The sequence below is a fragment of the Cyrtonyx montezumae genome, unplaced genomic scaffold (genome assembly GCF_038088225.1).
Source record: "Cyrtonyx montezumae isolate F1298 unplaced genomic scaffold, pur_monq_1.0 scaffold_8, whole genome shotgun sequence".
NCBI classification, from domain to species: Eukaryota; Metazoa; Chordata; class Aves; order Galliformes; family Odontophoridae; genus Cyrtonyx; species Cyrtonyx montezumae.
The window spans coordinates 112580197-112602289 of NW_027072089.1; the positions used below are offsets into that span (position 1 = coordinate 112580197).

General features: G+C 41.2%; 1 protein-coding gene across 3 annotated transcripts in view; it reads right to left on the reverse strand.

The window, feature by feature from the left end:
- The window catches only part of PALS2 (protein associated with LIN7 2, MAGUK p55 family member), a 58047-nt gene that overhangs the window by 35092 nt on the left and 862 nt on the right, over positions 1-22093 (reverse strand). The gene's annotated exons all lie outside the window — the stretch shown is intronic.

Consider the following 22093-nt stretch of genomic DNA (forward strand, 5'->3'; position numbering starts at 1 on the left):
GTGATACAAAACAGCCACAAAATAGTTTTGGCATCTTTATGGAAAAAGTAAGATGCATAGTCAAACAAGGTTCTGACCTTATGTCATATCTACAAAAACTCTACATTTTCTGGTATCTTCTAGATGCCAGAAGCTCAAGTTTTGAATAGCTAGGAAGAATGAGGTGAAACAACACTAGAGGCTTTGAATCAGGTATGGAGCATTTACCTCTCTTGTAATTTTCACATGGCTTAGGCCAATGCATCTGGAGATCTACTTTATTAGCATCAGAGTCCAGCTGTTGAATGGTCAGCCCTTCTCTTTCCCATTCCCCATTCATTAGTATCAGTGCAATATGTCTTTCTGAACAAAGACAGTCCTACTGTTGCTGCTTACAGCTTTCCTGGACTGCAATAGTATGTTCTGCAGCTGTTAACATAGGCTGTTTTGTTTCCAGAGCTACTTGCCATGATTTCAGCGAGTATCCTTCAATTCACAGCCAATACATTCCCTTAAACAGTAAACTTGCAAAGAGTAAAAAGAAGAAAGTTCCAGCAAAGATAATGCAGTGACCTCCCTCAAGAAATACCCTCCTCACACGGAAAAATCCTTGATGACTCCAATTACTTAGCCCAAGATTCTGAAAAGTTGCGCATTTTGGCTACAGTGCACTTCTTCAATGCGTTCAGCCACTTACCAGTCGGGCAGCGCGGGGAGCCAGCCGGCACCGCTGCCACGGTGCGGCCACCAGAGGGAGCGCTTGGGCCGCGTTTCCACCGAGACACGGCGGGGCCGCTCCAGGCCGCCCTCCCCGCCTTCAGCTCCGAGCTGCGACAGAGTCCACGCAACACCATCCTCCCACTCGTTGCAAGAAACACCCAAACATCTCGCCATCTCGCCACCATCCTCCCACTCGTTTTGCAAGAAACACCCAAACATCTCGCCATCATCCTCCCACTCGTTGCAAGAAACACCCGAACATCTCGCCATCTCGCCCGCGTGCGCCTCCTCCGGCCACTCATTCCAGTAGCTAGGGCTTCTAACGATGCGTTCAACCCTAAGACCTGTGACTCGAGTGCTGGGGGTGGACAGAACTCAACCGTCAACTCAGTGCACTCTTAACGCCCTTCCTAACGTTTCTCTTTGTGCCTTTATGACGTAACTGCCCTCTCCTTGTGACGGCACAAGAAACAGACGCCATCCCCACACACGGCAGCAGCAGGAGAAACTCAACTACAGTGGCTCCCCGTAAGACCAAGTAATGCCAGAGAAGCGTTGCTTGAAGCCCAGCAAATCCAGCTACCAAAAAATATTGAGTCCACTTTAGTCCATTTTACCACTCATGAGCCAAGGCATCTATAAAATGACCACCAACTAACATCCAAAAAATAAGACAGGCAACTTCTTACACAGCACGTTCACGCAGAGGTTAATTTTTGTCCCTGCAGCAAGTGGGCCACCCTCGAGAGTTAGGAAAGAACAAAAACACACAGAACCAGCCCAAATACCACAGAATCTCACTTCACAATGAAGCTTCCTCTGAATATTGCTTTAAGTATCGCACAGAGCCGTGTACGCAGCATACACGGTATCCTCAGAGAGAGAATCACATATGACAAATGCCAGTTATGTCAGGTGCTTTTGGCAGTTGCTCCTCTAAGACACTGAACTTACTTTCAAAGGAGAAAGCTAGAATTCACAAGGATTTTATTGACAATGTAAACATCATGGCACAGAGCAATATTCAGAGCTTTCTTAACCCAAAGCTATAGAAGACAACGCTTCAGCTTTTATTTTTCTAACATAAATAATGCAGTTGAGCCTCTCCTATATATAGGGAAAGAAGTAAACCTTGAACAATTCTTCCATGTCTCTTCCAATCTGCACCTTCTTCCAGTATGGACAGTCAGAACTGTTCCAAGTAAACTGGACGTGAATCTCAGGAGCTCCTTGCACAACACCAGTAATATTTGCCTTTCTACTGATACAGGCAAATCATACAGTCTGTTTTGTTTCTCTCACCTGCTTGTCTGACAAAAAAGGATATAAAATATTTTTATTGCATGTTTTACTATATAAATGTATTGGATAGAAATGGCTCTTCCAAATTTGTTTGCAGAATGACACTGTTTCATTGTTTTTGAAATGGTGAAGAACACATAAAACTTATCATACTTCCAGAGAGATGGCAAAACATGATGGTTTGATAAATGATTACTTTACTGTCCTAAATGCATCTTTCACTTGAAAAACATTTTCCCAGCAAGATTCTACTCTAAAACTTTTCTTTCAACTAAAACACAGTCACACTTTGCACAACTGCTCCTTATTCTCAGCAGCTACCTTACTTTATCCTTAGGAAGCATATGCTCATGAGTCCTGCAAAAGGAATAAAGAAATCACCTTGACACTCAAATTGTGAAGGAACTGAAAAATTCCACGGATAAAGTCACACTGCCTTTAGTTTTGTATTTCATTTCCCAGACTCCTTTCCCACAGAATGCCGCCGTGATTTATTCAGGTTCACAAATATTCGATTAGAATGGGAAATTAAAGTTCAATTTAAGAATGTCTAGGCACAGCAGTGAGGGGCAATGTTATTTCTAGTGGCCGTCAGACAATTTGCATTAAGAATCACGCATTTTTAAGAAAATGATGATTTCAAATGTTCACCGCCTTCACTTTCAAGTCATTTTGCAACTTACTGTTGTGAACACTGAAAGACAATTTTCCGCATGTTATAAGGTGGATGCAGCCACTGAAACTCTAAAGGCTACCTTCAAAACAGTGCTTTGCACTTGTACCTGGGATGCATACTGACAAGCCTGAAATTTTCCACCCTATTTCCTCAGAATACCAAGTTTGGTTACATTAAGGTTTGCACACTGACTTCTGAATTTTCAGTCATGTACTAAATTATTCTAACCAAAGCAAGAAACAAGAATACAACCCAAAGCACAGGGATTTTAAGCAAAGGCTTAAATAATAATAAGTATTTTACTGTATGGTGAAAAGAAGAAAGTTCCAGCAAAGATAATGCAGTGACCTCCCTCAAGAAATACCCTCCTCACACGGAAAAATCCTTGCTGACTCCAATTACTTAGCCCAAGATTCTGAAAAGTTGCGCATTTTGGCTACAGTGCACTTCTTCAATGCGTTCAGCCACTTACCAATCGGGCTGCGCGGGGAGCCAGCCGGCACCGTGAGGCCACCAGAGGGAGCGCTTCGGCCGCGTTTCCACCGAGACACGGAGGGGCCGCTCCAGGCCGCCCTTCTCGCCTTCAGCTCCGAGCTGCGACAGAATCCACAGAACACCATCCTCCCACTCCTTGCAAGAAACACCCGAACATCTCGCCATCTCGCCCGCGTGCGCCTCCTCCAGCCACCCATTCCAGTAGCTAGGGCTTCTAACGATGCGTTCAACCCTAAGACCTGTGACTCGAGTGCTGGGGGTGGACAGAACTCAACCGTCAACTCAGTGCACTCTTAACGCCCTTCCTAACGTTTCTCTTTGTGCCTTTATGACGTAACTGCCCTCTCCTTGTGACGGCACAAGAAACAGACGCCATCCCCACACACGGCAGCAGCAGGAGAAACTCAACTACAGTGGCTCTCCGTAAGACCAAGTAATGCCAGAGAAGCGTTGCTTGAAGCCCAGCAAATCCAGCTACCAAAAAATATTGAGTCCACTTTAGACTATTTTACCACTCATGAGCCAAGGCATCTATAAAATGACCACCAACTAACATCCAAAAAATAAGACAGGCAACTTCTTACACAGCAGGTTCACGCAGAGGTTAATTTTTGTCCCTGCAGCAAGTGGGCAGCAAGTTATTTTTGTAAGAATGACATCAGCTGTAACTAAATAATTCAGGCTTCCTTTACTCTGTAAAAGAAGAAAATTTTAGGCCACAAAACGGCATATTAACATCACGATGCCATAGTTTACCCTGAGATAAACTTCAGACAGTTAGTAATGACGACCAGGGAACTGGATAAAAACCTAACTTAGAAGTGGTCTTAACTTCCTCCCCAAAACTGAAGCTGAGCCATTCTTCCGACATTTTGTTGAACTCAGATTAGAAAGATTTTAGTCGTAACTGTACTGAGCTAGCCAAAGCCGCCAACTGGCCCAGCTATGTGGCACTGCCCTCTAGCTAGCATACACACTGAACTGAAATTGCACACCAGTTTGAAGCTCTGAAACAATCACTATTATTTGTCTTCTGACAAAAAAGTCACAGTGATACCTTCACGTCCATGAAGACAAACCATCACATTCCTCCAACAGCATCTGTGGCCTGTTTGTATTTCAGCCTGCCTCTCACCTGCAAGACTCAACTAAGCTCACTTTTTCCCCACATTATGAGTGTTTCTGTTGTGGAGGACATTAGAACTACTTTCCCCTAACAGACTCGCTTTTCATCCTGTGATCATATTCCACCTCATCCTTCCACACAAACGCTGTCTGTGCCGCTCTGGTTGCAGGACATTTCTGAGAAGTCATTTTTTACCACTTGTACAAGGCCAAACCCACTTCAGTCTGCCACGGCACTGAGTTCGCAGAACACAGGCTGCATACTGCTGCAGTGAGTTGTTTGGCTTCTCCTCGTGCTTCACCACCTTTATTGACTCTCCATTCCTCAGGAGAAAAACCACAAACATCTCATTCAAGGCCAAGTCAAAGCGATAGAAACAGGCAGCAAAAAGCAAGTTCAGGTGCACACAGTGTTAAGAACCCATCTGTCCATCCTACAGTATGCCTTCTGCAGCAGATACTTTTCCTCATCTTGTAGCACGATCACTGCTCAGTCAGTTTCATAAACCGGGGTGGGTCCATTTTTACCTTAAACGTGGAACACAAGAGACCACATAATTTAAGCCTCTGTGACTCTGTTATTCTTCCAAATCTTAGGACAGCTTAACTCATTCCACATCTAAATGGAGACTGCAACACCTAAAATACTACCATAAACATTACCATGATTCCAGCTGCATTTCTGTCTCTTAAAGCAAAGGAAATTCCCCCTTTCCTACGGCACAAGGAAAGCATCGATTGTCTGTGGATCAGCGTCCTGCACAGCATATCAAAGGGCACTCCTGAGAGCCTGTGACGGTCACATCAAACATGGTTTTAAAGGACACAAAACTTTTTTAAAGCTGCGTTCCACAAGTAAACACATTCAGAAAAATGGTGTGATTCAGGGACTGAGTCACTGTATGAACAGACTCAAATGCCCATGCTCTTTTGCCCATCATTATGGTACTACTAAGTTTCCCCCACACCACTGACCTAACACGTTTCTACACGTAGAAATACCCAACACGAGGACCTAATACTGAGCTGGAGCCCGATTCTGACAGGGTAAGTTGATTGTTTGAGGGCAATGCTCAATCACATCCTTAACAGCTTGAAATAAAGCCTGCTAAATTATTTGGTGGAGTATTTGGATTTCTCCTTTATACTGTGGTTGAGCATCAAGTGGAAATGCCAGCAGTTAGAGTGTCCAGATTTCTGTTTCCTTATTTCACTGAGGTTTGCATATACTTGCAAAGAAAAAAAGACTAAAATGGTATGCTTTAAATAAGCAGCTTTCTAAAAATTAGTTTTTTCTTCAGTAATTCTACAGTAAATTACTTGTGACTAAATAGTTAAAAGTTTTTTAATTGCACGGTGAATTTGAGACACCTGTCCATGCCACTCTACCTTTAAGCACATTAGTTGGCAGAACCTTTAGAACATAACTGGAGCTTCATAGTAGTGGAAGGGTGGCAGTAAATAAGAGAAAAAATGAGTAAACTGCATGTCCTGAAATATAATATTCAGTTTTGTATACAAGCAAACATCTTGCTTCCAACAGCTATCAATGTTTCATCCTCACTGCCCAAAGAACATGCTTTAACTGAGTATGAGGTACAGCCTACTATCGAAACTAAGCACTGAGAAGTCAGAAACATGTTATATGTCCAGATGTAATCTGCTATTGTACCAAGCCTACACCAGATGACATGAAATAAGCAGAACTTAGAAACTCCTGTAGCAGAAGACAATCATCTCACTTCAGTTTATTCCTTATCTTTGATAGCCAAGTACAGTCACCTGCATTACATAAATCCCTCCTTCCATTACTGTAGCAGAAGCCAAATTCTGCAAATCTTCTGTTCAATCTTTTCCCTCAACATCCCCCTCCCCCGTCCCCAAATAAATAAATAAATAAATAATATTTATCTCTGGTAAATGCAATGACAGCTAAACTTTACTTCTTGGACAGTCCACAGCACTGCAGAACTAAATCAGAGAATACAATCTATCAAGGCTTTTAGTCATTTTCCCAATTAGGAAAATTGCTCTAATATGTGAACATAGAAGTGTTTAAAACTACTACGACTTACATTGATGATCTCTTTCACAACATGCTTTCTTGTAAAAGAGGTCTCAGATAAGGTTGGGGTGTGAAGAGAAAAGAGAGGCAGTTGTTAGTTCAAGCAGTACATACACTGATGAGCCCCTTTGGTATTTTGGCTACGGAATCTCTCAGATTCGCTCAAGTTTTCAGATCCAGGGGATGACTTCAGTATCAGTAGCCAGAATGAGTTAGAATATAACTCAGTCAACAGAAAAGAAGTGGAGAGGACTCTCAAAATAGCCAATTAAAATCCCCCCATGCAAAATCAGAAACAGCAAGTTAGGAACTACGAGTCTTCTCAATCCCCAAACTTGGAATCCCACTGCAACAGATAAATTATTTCATGTTTTGGCTTTTCCACGAGAAGGTTTTATGATGCCAAGGTCTTGACCTAGAAGAGTAATTGCTTTGCCAACTGTCTTCAGCATGGCAGTTAAGAGGACTGTCTCATCACACTAAATGAGTTCTCAGAGCAGCCAGTCCCATCCACAGTAGTTTCTGCTTATTATACTCACCATTAAATTCCTCTTTATCAGAAGTGTATTGGGCCTGAGAGATATATAAAAAGAGAGCAATGTACTCTCCTGTGGATAAATTGGTTCTTTGGACAGAACTAGCTTTAAGATTGTGGAATAATTTAACATAAAGTAATCCTCAAGTTCCTGAGCGAACTTAAAAGGGCAATGATGTCTTCTTCCATAATGCCAAAATACTCAAAGCTTTCTGGGTAGGTCAAAAGCCATTTGAAACAGTCATATCTACAGGAAATGGGAAACAAATACTATATTGGCCAACAGGTCATAAAGAACATAAAGGAAATAAGAATCATAGATGAAGTAGTGTAGTCACTGTCTTGCACAAACTCAGCACTGAAGTTAAATGGCCTTATTCTTCCCCATCATTTTGAAAGGTCTGAAACAAAACCTAGTCTAAGAGATAATGCATTTTCAGAAAGTGCAAAACCCTCTTCATAAAAGCAAATCAATCTGTTTGACTGGCTTTGTTGTTTTTTTGTTTGTTTGTTTCACTGCCCCTTCTCCATTTCCCCCAAATCTGCTACTTGTAATTGATCTTCCTCCATACTGGTAAAGGAAATAGAAATGAAACACAAATAGAAAGGTGATCGGGCACTGGAACAGACTCCCCAGGCCAGCCATCTCAGTACTGAGCTTACCAGAGTTAAAGAAGCACTCAGATAACATCCCCAGACATTTGGTCTAATTTTTGGGTAATCCTGTATGGAGCCAGGAGCTGGACTCAGTGATCCTTATGAGTCCCTTCCAACTTGAGATAGTCTGTGATTCTAAGAAATCTGGATTCTGCTTCAACTTTTAGAACACCCTGCATGTCAGAACAGCCCGCAGCATACCTTCACACATTGCACTGGTCATGGGGTGCAAAAACAAGACTAACGTTCAAGACTGAAACTGGACAGCAGTCCCCTCCCCAAAAAACGGCTGCAATTTTTAAGCAGTCTGAGCTTGCACTTCTGTCCACTAACAGATCCCAACAGCTCAGGTACAAGCATACCATACACAACCTACACGCGTGTGCAAAGTCAGACCTCAGTTTGCTTTTTGGCAAAGCTGGGAAGGTAAAAAATAGCTTGAGAAAATGGATACAAATAAACTACGTGTAGGTAGATGGACAGAAAATCATCCTTGGACAAATCCAAAGGCAAAGCAAAAAAAGCACAAGCCCAGTCACCTAGCCACTCTCCGGATTACTGGTCCACATCATAGCATTTGCCTGCACACAGGGAGTCTTTAGAAGGACCACAAATGTCATGCTGACACTCTTTTAATAACATGCAGTTTAGAAGAGTATTCCTCAGTAATAAGAGCACAGTACACTGCTTGGATTTTTTTTTTTCCATTAATACAATATTATTTCCAAGAATCAAACTTACTGATGGCACCATGGATTTCTCTACAGAAACTTGTCATGGTAGCAAGTAGCAATGGCACTTGATTCCTCAAGAAGGAATTTGTGTTCAATGACTGAAGCAGTTGAAACATGAAAGAGGCTTTCTCAGCTGCAGAAGTGCTGGCAGAGCTTCTGGTTTTCTAAACACAGTGTCATGATTTAAACACCACATCACTCCTCAGCATACGTTTTCAGACCCACATAGGCCAGCTTTCACACAGAAGGAATCAACGCTTTCTTTTTAATACCAGAGAGACTGGTCTGAAAATAGCTCATGCAGCACTGGTTCAAAAAAAGAAGCTACATCTCTATATTTAAAATTTCATTTTTCAAATTACAATCTTCCTGTCCAATAAAATGGACATCAAGGGCTATGAAGGAAAAAGATAACTATCAAACATGAATCATTTCGGTTCAACGCAGGATTAAATTAAGGCAAAAAAGATTGAGAATTAAATAGTCTTGTGAATATTGTAATTACTTGGAATTCAAACTGCAATTACTTAAAATTTACATGCTCAAATTTATGTTATTATGAGTGTGTGTGCACTTAATAAATGAATTGCTAGCATACTGATCAAGTTTAGGCAGCGTACATCAAGGTGCACAGCAAGTTCTTGGCCCCATGTGCCTGGTAAACATTTTTTGCTGTGACAGAATCTGTAAACCCATGCTCAATCATCATATAACTCCTCTCACCTGTATTATTGGCATGCACTGGACTAAAGGAAGAAAAGGAAGTGCAGGAAGCAAATGGGTACGTAGACATCCAAAGACAAGACTTTGGATGTCTGAGCACGTGAAGTATGATTCAGAGTCAGTGATTTAGACTTTTACTATCAGCACTAAATTGAGTTTGATACCAATGGACTTTACACCTCTTTCTACAGAAGCAGTAAGCCTTCTAAAGAGGTGACAGTCTTCTCTGTTCCTTCAGGTAGAGTTCAAATAAAATTAAGAATTAGCAAATCCACAGATTTCCTCAGGACGAACGCATACTTGAATTACCCACAGTTGAATGCAGCTTGCTAACAATAGAGCTAATGTACCACACAGTGTCCTATACTCTTCAAGGAAGAGAATCAGATTCCAGAAAAGAGACACACTACAATTAAAGCACCATAAACAAACTTAAAGAGATTTTTGATACCTACTACAAAGAAGCCCCTAATAAAAGAGCTGGCTGATTTTAATCCTTCGGTTTTTGCTGGACAAGACATTTGGGAGGGATGGAAAACATTTCTGTGAGTTTGATCATCACTGAGATGCAGCAATTCAAGACTGTCTGAGTGTAAGACAATCTCTGGTGCTTTTTTGACACCATCTGTTTTGTGCATTTCCAAGTTATACAAGCTATTACAATACACATACTCTCACCACCCACCATCAGTGTTCACAGTATTTACTCAGAAGTTAAACCCTAGTACAAATGGAAAAAGCTGGTCACCTCTGCAACACAGAGTAAAATTACACTTGAGGCCCAAAAGCCCTGGACACCTATTTAGCAGTGAATAATTTTGAATTCTATTAAATAAAAGGCAGAAAAAGACTGGAAAGTAAGTAACACATCATGATGAAGTTAGAAAAACTAGGTACAGCAGCAGGAGTGGCTCAAAAGGAAAAAAATGAATGTAACACAGCCTAAAGCATGTTTCAATTGATGACACAGGGAATGCAACTGGCCCATCATTTTGCACCATCTACCACTCACAAGAGTGCTTTCTCTGTGCTGGAAAGGGCAGTGCTCAAATGGGACTGCCATCTGTTCCACCTGTCTCCTTGTATATAGCCTGGCTTTCGAGCTGAACAATTATGTTATGCTGACCGCACAGGCTCCCAAAAGCTGAAGGCTCAATTCATCACTCATGTACTGTCATTTCAGACTACTGCCTTAAAAGAAGAAAGTTCTTTAGACAATATGACTGGGAAGTGAGATTCACGTATGAGGAAAGTGTTCTTGCTAAATATCACTGAAAAGATTTAAGTGTATGTTCAGCTGCAAGCAGGTAAGTAGTTCGAAGACTTCAAAGTTAAGGTATTCACTACAGTTGTTTTTGAGAATTAGGCCACAGAAAAAAGGCCAAAAAGAAGGAAGTGAATTACTGAATGGAAAGTTCATTCTGAGGTATTTATTCAGATCCCCTCAAAAGAAGCTGATGAGGTATTTGCACACATTTGTTTAACTTCAAACTGTGAAATGTCACATAGTCTAAGTCCTGATTAACCCACTTGGTTCTCAAAGGTTATTCACACCAAAATACGCCTAATAAAATCTTTTCAACTGTCCTTCCACTCATTGCTTATTTCTGTTCACCTAAGAAACACTCCTCCTATTTCCAAAGTATACCTAAATGCCTAGGAAACAGTGTGGAGGCTTAAATCAAAATGGCTTCTTAGCTGCAATTAGAAGGATAGTATTTTGATTAAAAACAAGCTGTGATGTAGACATTTAGAGATGTGCCTAACATGTTTAAATTCTCTTATCAAATGGACAGTATTTGTAGAGTCCTGATGACTCCACTTCTACCTGAGTCCTCTTCACTTCTCTTGCCTTTCTTCATCCAGTTAACTCAGGCAGAAGTTGCCAATTAACTCTAACAACAACGCAATAAAAGCTTTAGTAGGACTTCAGTCTCGATCACAGATAACCTAGTAATTCTAGAGAATATTTGCTGAAATTTATGATGCATCCAACATCTTCAAATTCACGATAGTGTTTCTGGGTATCACTTGAAGAGATGGTATTCAATCTATCACTGGCAAGAAATTGTACTACTTCCCATTCACTTCTCACCCCATTTCTATACAAGTAGTATACGCATGTTGCAATTCACCTCAGTTTTCTTTCCAAGGATGTGTTACTTCACCAAATGAAAAGACACCTCTAGATGGTCCTTACTTTCAGAAGTTCAAATTGAGCCATTTTGAGGATGGGAGTTAGACATAACATCATCACTTGTCTCAGCAACAATTAACAGTTGGAGGAAGACTTGGCCTTCTGGTGCAATTTCAGCTGTTGGGTTATTTAAAAACTTAAAAAAAAAAAAAAGGACAATTTGTTTTATCCAATACAATCAAAATATCTTATCCCAAGAAGAGCACTTCAAGAAGTCAGATCTTACTCTGGTAATGGAACCATTGGTACTTTCATACACTTATGTCAAGGCTGAAAACTTACATAGAGTAATATACTTATTCCAAAGTACAGTTTTGCCAGTGACTGCATTTCATGTTCAAAAGTAGTAAGTCACCTTGAAAAAACATTTTTAACATATTTATTGGGGTGCTGCTTCTTTCTTACACCTTCAACTGACCGACAAAGGGATTAAACACAAGAACTTTGACTTCTGCCAACAGGCGTGAAAAGAATGAAATACTGAAAAGCAAAGAGAAAAAATGCCTTTCTGTCTCTCTGGGTCACTGTCATCATATTCCCACAGGTAGGAGAAACTATTCCTATAACACTATGCCTATCCTGTACAGCAACCACTGCTTGAGTTCTAAGATCTCATATCAGGCTGATTTCACTGATCAAAGTACATCTCTTGTTCACCTTTAACATCGGATGGTCTAGAATTCCTACCTCCATCCTCCTCGCTTGCATCAGAGGTCTAAACCAAGAACTTATAAAAAATGTATTTCCTGGCATCTTAAAAGTCATTATGTGTTACTGTAAACATGGAAGTGTTTTTCAAATAATAATGAACTTATCAAACTGGTAGCTGCCTGCAGAATGATTAAAGTGAATGGAAGATAGCCAGTTGAGAATGGGAGAGCCTTTAAAACTACAGCAAGATATCAGCCGAGGAAAGGTCCACTTTATACACAGGATGCTTGTGTGGAAGATGTGTTGAGAAAAACATAGTCCTATAGCAACAGACAAGTTTCAGAAGAACAGGTAAACATGTAAACAGGCTCCTGCGTTTGAAGGCTAAGCATCTATCTGCTGTTTCAACTGGACACATCATTAGGCAGCAATGGCCAATGACAACAGAATCTGTGAGACATTTTGGTCAGCCTGACACGTTTCCTAAGTTACATATATGGGTAATCATTAATCTCTTGCAAGCTTACATCCATCTCTATTAACAAAATGAACCAATACTGGCTCAGTCCTCATAGCAGGCTACAAACATACAGATATCACATCTCAGTTAGCAAGTGCTGCCAAGAAAAGCCATATCAATTATTTAAAGAAACTAAAGAGTAATCCAGGATAAGAGTTTCTCATGTTTAGTCAAACAGATCTCCAGTGCATAGCAGCAATTTATGTATGAATACTAGTCCAGGAAGAAGCTGAGACAAGTTTTGAATGGAAGCATCATGAATAGTACAAGTACACCATATAGATAACATAAACAGCCCACAAACCTAATCCAGTTTAAAACATCTTCAAGGTAAACATTAGCTAGACTCTGGGAGATTACTTATGGAAAATAACTTATATGCTTATTTTGTGGTCATATTCCATAGAATGATTAAGGTTGGAAAAGACCTCTGAGATCATCTAGTCCAACCAGGAAGTGAGTGCCATATCTCCTTGGCTCTTGAACATGTCCAGGGCTAGTGACTTCATCACCTCTGCAAGCAGCCTGTCCCAGTACATCAGCATTCTGTCAGAGAAGAATTTTTTTCTCCAATACCCAACCTGAACCTCCCCTCCCCTAGGCAAGTGTTCTGTTGTTTTATATATACATATATATTTGCACATATTCTTAACATGCATATAGAATATGTTATAAAAAAAAAAACCCTATATATGTATATATGTGTGCATGCATATGTGTACAAATACAAATGCTAACAAATATGTATTTTTAAAAAGCATTCAATGGACTGACTGCTTCCTCCAACCTATTAATCATAACAATCTCATTCTCTTTAGATAGATAAGTAACAACATTCAGCAAAAAAAGGAGGAAGCTCTTGCAGCATCTTTAGCAACATTAGTAATTCGGAATATTTTCCTCACAGGCAGCCACTCCTACAGCTGCTCACTTGCATGCAGTGTTTTAGATTATCCTCTTGGAGTTACATTTGCTGCCCAATGACACGTTAAAAAAAAAAAAAAAAAAAAAAGCAGCAGATGCGTTGTCTTTGCTGTCCACTAGGTGGACTTCCTGCCTGGAAATTTTCAATTGCATGCCTTTAGCACTATCAGTCTTTACCCCTTCTTAGTTTCCAGTTCCCTCCAACAAAAAACAAAAAATCAAGTATCTTTGGAAGCCGGTCATGTGTAGGCCCAGGGCAATTACATAAGGTGTTATTTTAGTTGTGAAAAACACGCTAAATGTTGTATTCTGTCACTGGTGCAGATTAGCAAAAAGAAATTTTTCAGAAGTTTGCTTCTAGCAGTACTGAGATATTTGGTAATGACTACATGCTTGATCTGGAAACTGAATTTAAGGCTCTCCAGTCACTAGATGTTCTGGCCCCAACTCTCCCTTATCGAGAGACACAGACATCCAAAATAAACATGCTGCAGCTTCTCTTCTGTCTTCTTGGAAAACTACTCAGAAATAACGTTAAGAGGAGCTCCCAGTAGATTCCGATGGCTTCAGAAGTTGCACTGTATGCCGGAAATAGAATATGGAGTTAGATGGACCTTTGATTTGATCCAATGAAAACTCTTTTATCATTTGAAAACTTACCTTATTAAAGAGCAAATACTTTCAAGTTTGCAATGGAACCAAGCGCTGCGTAGCTACGCTTCAGGACTTCACCAACAACGTAAGCTGAACCGGTTTTATCCATTAACATTGCATTTAACAAAAAATAACTTGCATGAACATATAATGCTCCCGCACTGTGATAGCAGATGCCAACTATAAAATGAAGATGAACTGCCTCTACCTACATTCTGACTATATTCAACACAAAGTAATGTCTTCACACCTTAGAACACCAAAGATTTCCTTCTGCCTATTTCAAAACAGCACTGTTTTCTCCAATAATGAGGTTCACTTATATACTCCCTGTTAAGCAGTTAAATGCACAGCTATTTTGAAACCAATTAAAATCAAGCATAAATAGGCCATTTATATAAAGGTATACACAAGTACATCAGAACTATTTTCCTATCGTGACTCACGGTCAGCAACCCAGAGAACTGCCCCCCTGCTGAAGCTCATAAACTTGGGAAAAACATTTTCTTGGTTGTTCTCTCTGAAGACTTACCCCCTTCCTCTATTTCTTTCATACTAACTAGCTTCACGTTCCTAGACTTTATAATAGTGGTAAAAAGAAATAACTTATTTTGTTCACACAGCTTACCAAAATACTTGAAAGTTCTGCAGATCCAGATTTGACAAAAGCACTGCTTTAGCTAGACTTATTTGAAAATCACAACTGATTTAGTGTGCTTACTCTGCTTACTAAGTAAATATTTTCAATACTTGCAAATTAAGAAACTCTACTACTGATATTATAAATTAGTGTACCTTTAAAATGCAAGTATGTTTAGCAATCCTAGCCAAGTAAGAAGGAAGAGCGGCAAGCATTAAAAGTGATCTGAATTTTGAATTAATTACAGAAAAATAAAACTCAATGCGTTAATTCGCCCTGAAGAAAAAAACAGTAATCTAATTCAAACTAGTCTATGGCTGTCCAGAGAGATTACCTTCTGGAAGTACAGTAATTACATTTGTAAAGTAAAATCACTTATGCCTGGGGTGGGGAGGCTCAAAGGATTATTATTTTTTTTTTAATTTGAAACGTGTTGAAGTTTCATGATGCCACGAAGACTGAGAAAAGAATACTGCATACAAGAGTCCGCATTCAGAGTAATGGTCTTTTTTGGTGGCTGTAATCAGGTATGTGCATCGGGTATAGTCACAGAACACCTATGGATGGATGCAAAGTTCCACTATGACTTTTCAGTCCATGCTAAGTAGCAGTGTTTTGGCAACACAACCATCTACAGCAACACCTAACGCCACTATTCTGACAGTCCCACTGTGATACAAAACAGCCACAAACTAGTTTTGGCATCTTTATGGAAAAAGATGCATAGTCAAACAAGGTTCTGACCTTATGTCATATCTACAAAAACTCTACATTTTCTGGTATCTTCTAGATGCCAGAAGCTCAAGTTTTGAATAGCTAGGAAGAATGAGGTGAAACAACACTAGAGGCTTTGAATCAGGTATGGAGCATTTACCTCTCTTGTAATTTTCACATGGCTTAGGCCAATGCATCTGGAGATCTACTTTATTAGCATCAGAGTCCAGCTGTTGAATGGTCAGCCCTTCTCTTTCCCATTCCCCATTCATTAGTATCAGTGCAATATGTCTTTCTGAACAAAGACAGTCCTACTGTTGCTGCTTACAGCTTTCCTGGACTGCAATAGTATGTTCTGCAGCTGTTAACATAGGCTGTTTTGTTTCCAGAGCTACTTGCCATGATTTCAGCGAGTATCCTTCAATTCACAGCCAATACATTCCCTTAAACAGTAAACTTGCAAAGAGTAAAAAGAAGAAAGTTCCAGCAAAGATAATGCAGTGACCTCCCTCAAGAAATACCCTCCTCACACGGAAAAATCCTTGCTGACTCCAATTACTTAGCCCAAGATTCTGAAAAGTTGCGCATTTTGGCTACAGTGCACTCCTTCAATGCGTTCAGCCACTTACCAGTCGGGCAGCGCGGGGAGCCAGCCGGCACCGCTGCCACGGTGCGGCCACCAGAGGGAGCGCTTGGGCCGCGTTTCCACCGAGACACGGCGGGGCCGCTCAAGGCCGCCCTCCCCGCCTTCAGCTCCGAGCTGCGACAGAGTCCACGCAACACCAAACTCCCACTCGTTGCAAGAAACACCCAAACACCTCGCCATCTCGCCACCATCCTCCCACTCGTTGCAAGAAACACCCAAACATCTCGCCATCTCGCCACCATCCTCCCACTTGTTGCAAGAAACACCCAAACATCTCGCCATCTCGCCACCATCCTCCCACTTGTTGCAAGAAACACCCAAACATCTCGCCATCTCGCCACCATCCTCCCACTCGTTGCAAGAAACACCCAAACATCTCGCCATCTCGCGCCTCCTCCGGCCACCCATTCCAGTAGCTAGGGCTTCTAACGATGCGATGCGTTCAACCCTAAGACCTGTGACTCGAGTGCTGGGGGTGGACAGAACTCAACCGTCAACTCAGTGCACTCTTAACGCCCTTCCTAACGTTTCTCTTTGTGCCTTTATGACGTAACTGCCCTCTCCTTGTGACGGCACAAGGAACAGACGCCATCCCCACACACGGCAGCAGCAGGAGAAACTCAACTACAGTGGCTCTCCGTAAGACCAAGTAATGCCAGAGAAGCGTTGCTTGAAGCCCAGCAAATCCAGCTACCAAAAAATATTGAGTCCACTTTAGACCATTTTACCACTCATGAGCCAAGGCATCTATAAAATGACCACCAACTAACATCCAAAAAATAAGACAGGCAACTTCTTACACAGCACGTTCACGCAGAGGTTAATTTTTGTCCCTGCAGCACGTGGGCCACTCTCGAGAGTTAGGAAAGAACAAAAAAACACAGAACCAGCCCAAATACCACAGAATCTCACTTCACGATGAAGCTTCCTCTGAATATTGCTTTAAGTATCGCACAGAGCCGTGTACGCAGCATACACGGTATCCTCAGAGAGAATCACATATGACAAATGCCAGTTATGTCAGGTGCTTTTGGAAGTTAAATCTACACAGAGCTGACCAAGTCAGCTACTGCTCATCCCAGTTTGCTCTCGTTTACCAAATCTGACATAAATAGCAAAACCGCCTCAGCAGATTCACAAAGAGAAAGCGACTATCTGCATGATTTGCATTCAGATGACTGCCTTCCAGTCATATAAACAATACGTTTCACTTAGCAGTTTCTCCCTGCCAGCACGTTCTTTACCAATGAACCCATAAACTGAACTTTCAATTGTTAATTACACCACCTCCTGCTCTTCTACTGACACAAAAGATGAAAGTGAAGCTGTGAGAAGCAGTATGACTACAGAAAACTTAGCTCCATTCAAGTCATTTCTAACCCGCAACACGGCGTTGCCACAGCGCAGCATTTCACTACAGTGCTAAGCTGGAATTTCTTGGAAAGGTGAAGAACTTTTCATTCCGCCCATTCAGCAGGCTGCCGTTTGTCCTCCCGGCTTTAGAACTTCTGCTGGATAAGCAGTTTCCCCTCGCCAAAAGACTTCTGCGAACTTCCAACAGTGGATGAGGAAAGGCATGGTGAGGAATTTTAAAGGGAAGACGTGTAAAGGCTGACTTACCAATTGGCCCACTGGCTCGCTCAAAAAATAAACCAATGCCACACGGAAAGTTGCTGAGATGTTTTAAATACAAAATACACAAAAGCATGACAGTTGCATACCTATCTCCAAACATAACACTGGTAACAAAGGAATGAACGTGGACTCAAATCCTAAAGAATAAAAAATAAATGGAAGTTACGTAATAACAAGGTTTGAACAGCTGATATGTTTTTCCTTTCATTCCCCACATATTTACTCGAGTTCTCCCTCCCCCCCCCACTGCGTTATTAGCCCTAAGAAAAAGCTTTACCCTATCTGTTTACCCTCAGTCTACTTACCCTACCTATTTACCCTCAATCTACTTTCCTCTATCCTGTGTTTAGGTATTTAAAGTGATATCCCTTTAACTTTTCATTAATGCACATTTGAGCAGTGGGTGGAGACAAAGCTTTAATTAGAAAGCTAAAAACAAACTATTTGAGTAGCTGCTGTTACAACAGAAATGCTACACAAATGCCAACACTGCACCTCAGCAAGGAAGCTAAAATGCAATGATCTTAAGGTCGAAGCTTTTCTCTTACCTCCTGATTTGCATTATTTAAAAAGTATTTTGATAAAAACGTTTGGCATAAATAAAAATTAAAGCTAATTTGGAATCAACAGCTGTGTCTCCACCTACTGGAAAAGTGAATTTAACTTCAATATTAATTTGATCCTTCAAAATTTGAATAAGCAAAAGCCACTCCAGCAACGTACTGGTGCAATGTACAAAGAACCAGTTCCCTTCTCCCAAGTACCAAAAAAAGTTTATGGAAATTACTGATTGTTCCCAAGGTCAGCATGGACTTTATACGGTCCCTATTCTCAAATAGTTGCTTGTCAGAATGCAAAGCTAGTCAATACATTTCAGCTGATTTCTTACGTAACATTTGCGGCTAATTAATATGAAAAGTCATCTATTTTCACTGTCTTACTGCCTTGGGTTAACAACTGACATGGGTTAAACACACAGTACTGCAGTTAATACAAAGTGTTGTCAATATGTAACACTCTTTTTTAAAAATAAATGAACCAAACAACATGAGGTAGAAGTAGAGAATCTTCAACTTCCAATTTTATATTTTAATTATTTAACACGGATTGTGATACTACTCAACATTACTTTAAAGAAACTAACCAACATAAAATAGCAAGGTAAATGTTTTGATAAGGAAAACCACCTCTCTCAACCACTTTTCCACGTCAGTTATTTTTGTAAGAATGACATCAGCTGTAACTAAATAATTCAGGCTTCCTTTACTCTGTAAAAGAAGAAAATTTTAGGCCACAAAACGGCATATTAACATCACGATGCCATAGTTTACCCTGAGATAAACTTCAGACAGTTAGTAATGACGACCAGGGAACTGGATAAAAACCTAACTTAGAAGTGGTCTTAACTTCCTCCCCAAAACTGAAGCTGAGCCATTCTTCCGACATTTTGTTGAACTCAGATTAGAAAGATTTTAGTCGTAACTGTACTGAGCTAGCCAAAGCCGACAACTGGCCCAGCTATGTGGCACTGCCCTCTAGCTAGCATACACACTGAACTCAAATTGCACACCAGTTTGAAGCTCTGAAACAATCACTATTATTTGTCTTCTGACAAAAAAGTCACAGTGATACCTTCACGTCCATGAAGACAAACCATCACATTCCTCCAACAGCATCTGTGGCCTGTTTGTATTTCAGCCTGCCTCTCACCTGCAAGACTCAACCAAGCTCACTTTTTCCCCACATTATGAGTGTTTCTGTTGTGGAGGACATTAGAACTACTTTCCCCTAACAGACTCGCTTTTCATCCTGTGATCATATTCCACCTCATCCTTCCACACAAACGCTGTCTGTGCCGCTCTGGTTGCAGGACATTTCTGAGAAGTCATTTTTCACCACTTGTACAAGGCCAAACCCACTTCAGTCTGCCACGGCACTGAGTTCGCAGAACACAGGCTGCATACTGCTGCAGTGAGTTGTTTGGCTTCTCCTCGTGCTTCACCACCTTTATTGACTCTCCATTCCTCAGGAGAAAAACCACAAACATCTCATTCAAGGCCAAGTCAAAGCGATAGAAACAGGCAGCAAAAAGCAAGTTCAGGTGCACACAGTGTTAAGAACCCATCTGTCCATCCTACAGTATGCCTTCTGCAGCAGATACTTTTCCTCATCTTGTAGCACAATCACTGCTCAGTCAGTTTCATAAACCGGGGTGGGTCCATTTTTACCTTAAACGTGGAACACAAGAGACCACATAATTTAAGCCTCTGTGACTCTGTTATTCTTCCAAATCTTAGGACAGCTTAACTCATTCCACATCTAAATGGAGACTGCAACACCTAAAATACTACCATAAACATTACCATGATTCCAGCTGCATTTCTGTCTCTTAAAGCAAAGGAAATTCCCCCTTTCCTACGGCACAAGGAAAGCATCGATTGTCTGTGGATCAGCGTCCTGCACAGCATATCAAAGGGCACTCCTGAGAGCCTGTGACGGTCACATCAAACATGGTTTTAAAGGACACAAAACTTTTTTAAAGCTGCGTTCCACAAGTAAACACATTCAGAAAAATGGTGTGATTCAGGGACTGAGTCACTGTATGAACAGACTCAAATGCCCATGCTCTTTTGCCCATCATTATGGTACTACGAAGTTTCCCCCACACCACTGACCTAACACGTTTCTACACGTAGAAATACCCAACACGAGGACCTAATACTGAGCTGGAGCCCGATTCTGACAGGGTAAGTTGATTGTTTGAGGGCAGTGCTCAATCACATCCTTAACAGCTTGAAATAAAGCCTGCTAAATTATTTGGTGGAGTATTTGGATTTCTCCTTTATACTGTGGTTGAGCATCAAGTGGAAATGCCAGCAGTTAGACTGTCCAGATTTCTGTTTCCTTATTTCACTGAGGTTTGCATATACTTGCAAAGAAAAAAAGACTAAAATGGTATGCTTTAAATAAGCAGCTTTCTAAAAATTAGTTGGTTTTTTTCTTCTTTTGAAAGATTCACCCTCCCTATCAGTCCTCTGTAAGATTCCTTGGTATTAACTAGGCATATTTTCAGCACTTTCTTCATCATTTCAATTTTACCTAAAAACCCTATGTGATCATACCCTAGTTTAAGTGCACAGCCTCCATTATTTGCTTACAGAAAAAAAAAAAAAGCAACAAGAGGTAGTTGAGGAAAGGTCCAATTGCACATATGTTGCAACAGCTTTTCAATTGTTCTGGAGGCTTTGGGTATGTGCAGTTAGCCCACTAATGTAGCAGCAGAACAGGCATCATTCCACAGCACTGTTGCTGTGTATTTCTCAATAATTTCTTTATTAGTTTTGACAAATGAAAACAGCAGTGATCCACAGGATCTGAAATGAATGCATGCGGAATCCAGAGAAGCTGAACACTTTTGGCAAGATGCTGAAGGTTCCGTAACAACTAATAACGAAGAGAGGAGTATCATGTCTCATATAGAAAAGAAATGAAAAACTAACAACGGGAGCAGCCTTACGGTGACACCGTGCTCAGCACTGCAGGTCTTCCGGAACAGTATGGATCTCAAGTAATCTCTGTAGTGCAGTGCTCGAGAGCAAAATAAGGAAAGCGACATCATCAATTCCAAACATTTCAAGAGAAGAAAGAGGAAATCAAAGATTTCTCCAAAGTGTTGTTTAAAAATCACATTACAATTAGCTCAAACTAGACATCAAATTTCAGCGCTTTATTGAAATGAAAATTTATAGCATTTTCAAGAATTTTATGACAAATGTTGGGCGGACCGGTGGTCTCATGGCCAAGTGTTTAAAAGCCAACCAGGTCAGCAGAAATAACAAGAAACATTATGACGCTACTGTCGGGTTGAACAGACACTATCTGTTCAGAAGCAGTACGTAAGATTTGTTCAAAGCCTCCTTTAAGTCCAACATCTATTTATAGCCACCCAGCCTCTCTACAATTTCTCACAGTCTCTCCTCCTCCCCAAGCCAAGTCGGGGAAGTTTAATGGATGCAATCCTGGGCCTTGTGCCGCAAGGAGCTCTGCAACTCTCCTCCTGTGCAATAAGACTAGGAATAATAATAAGAGAATGCTCTAGCGTACGCAGGTGCCAAAGACACAGGATCGACCTCATCTCTGCTCCTTAGGAACGAAGTTGTTTTTTGTCTGCCAGCACGCTGACAGCAGTGAACCACACGAGCATCAGAGCTGATGGTACCTTCCCTGCGGCCACGGCCAGGCAGAGCTAACTGCCCCAGGAGTGGCTGTCCAAGCACACTCTGACCCCTGTGCAGCAGCAATGTCATCTGTGTACCTCCCTACTTCTGCTTCAGTGTCACAGATATATGTACCTTACTCCAAGAGAGCACGGAGCTCTTGGGTTTCCTGCGGTGCAGCTTGCACGTTAGGGTGGATTTCCAGCACCCAGCCACGCACGTCTCCATGGAGCACTGCTCCGGGCAGGCTCTCCTCCACCAGCCGGCATCTTCCCGACAGCAGA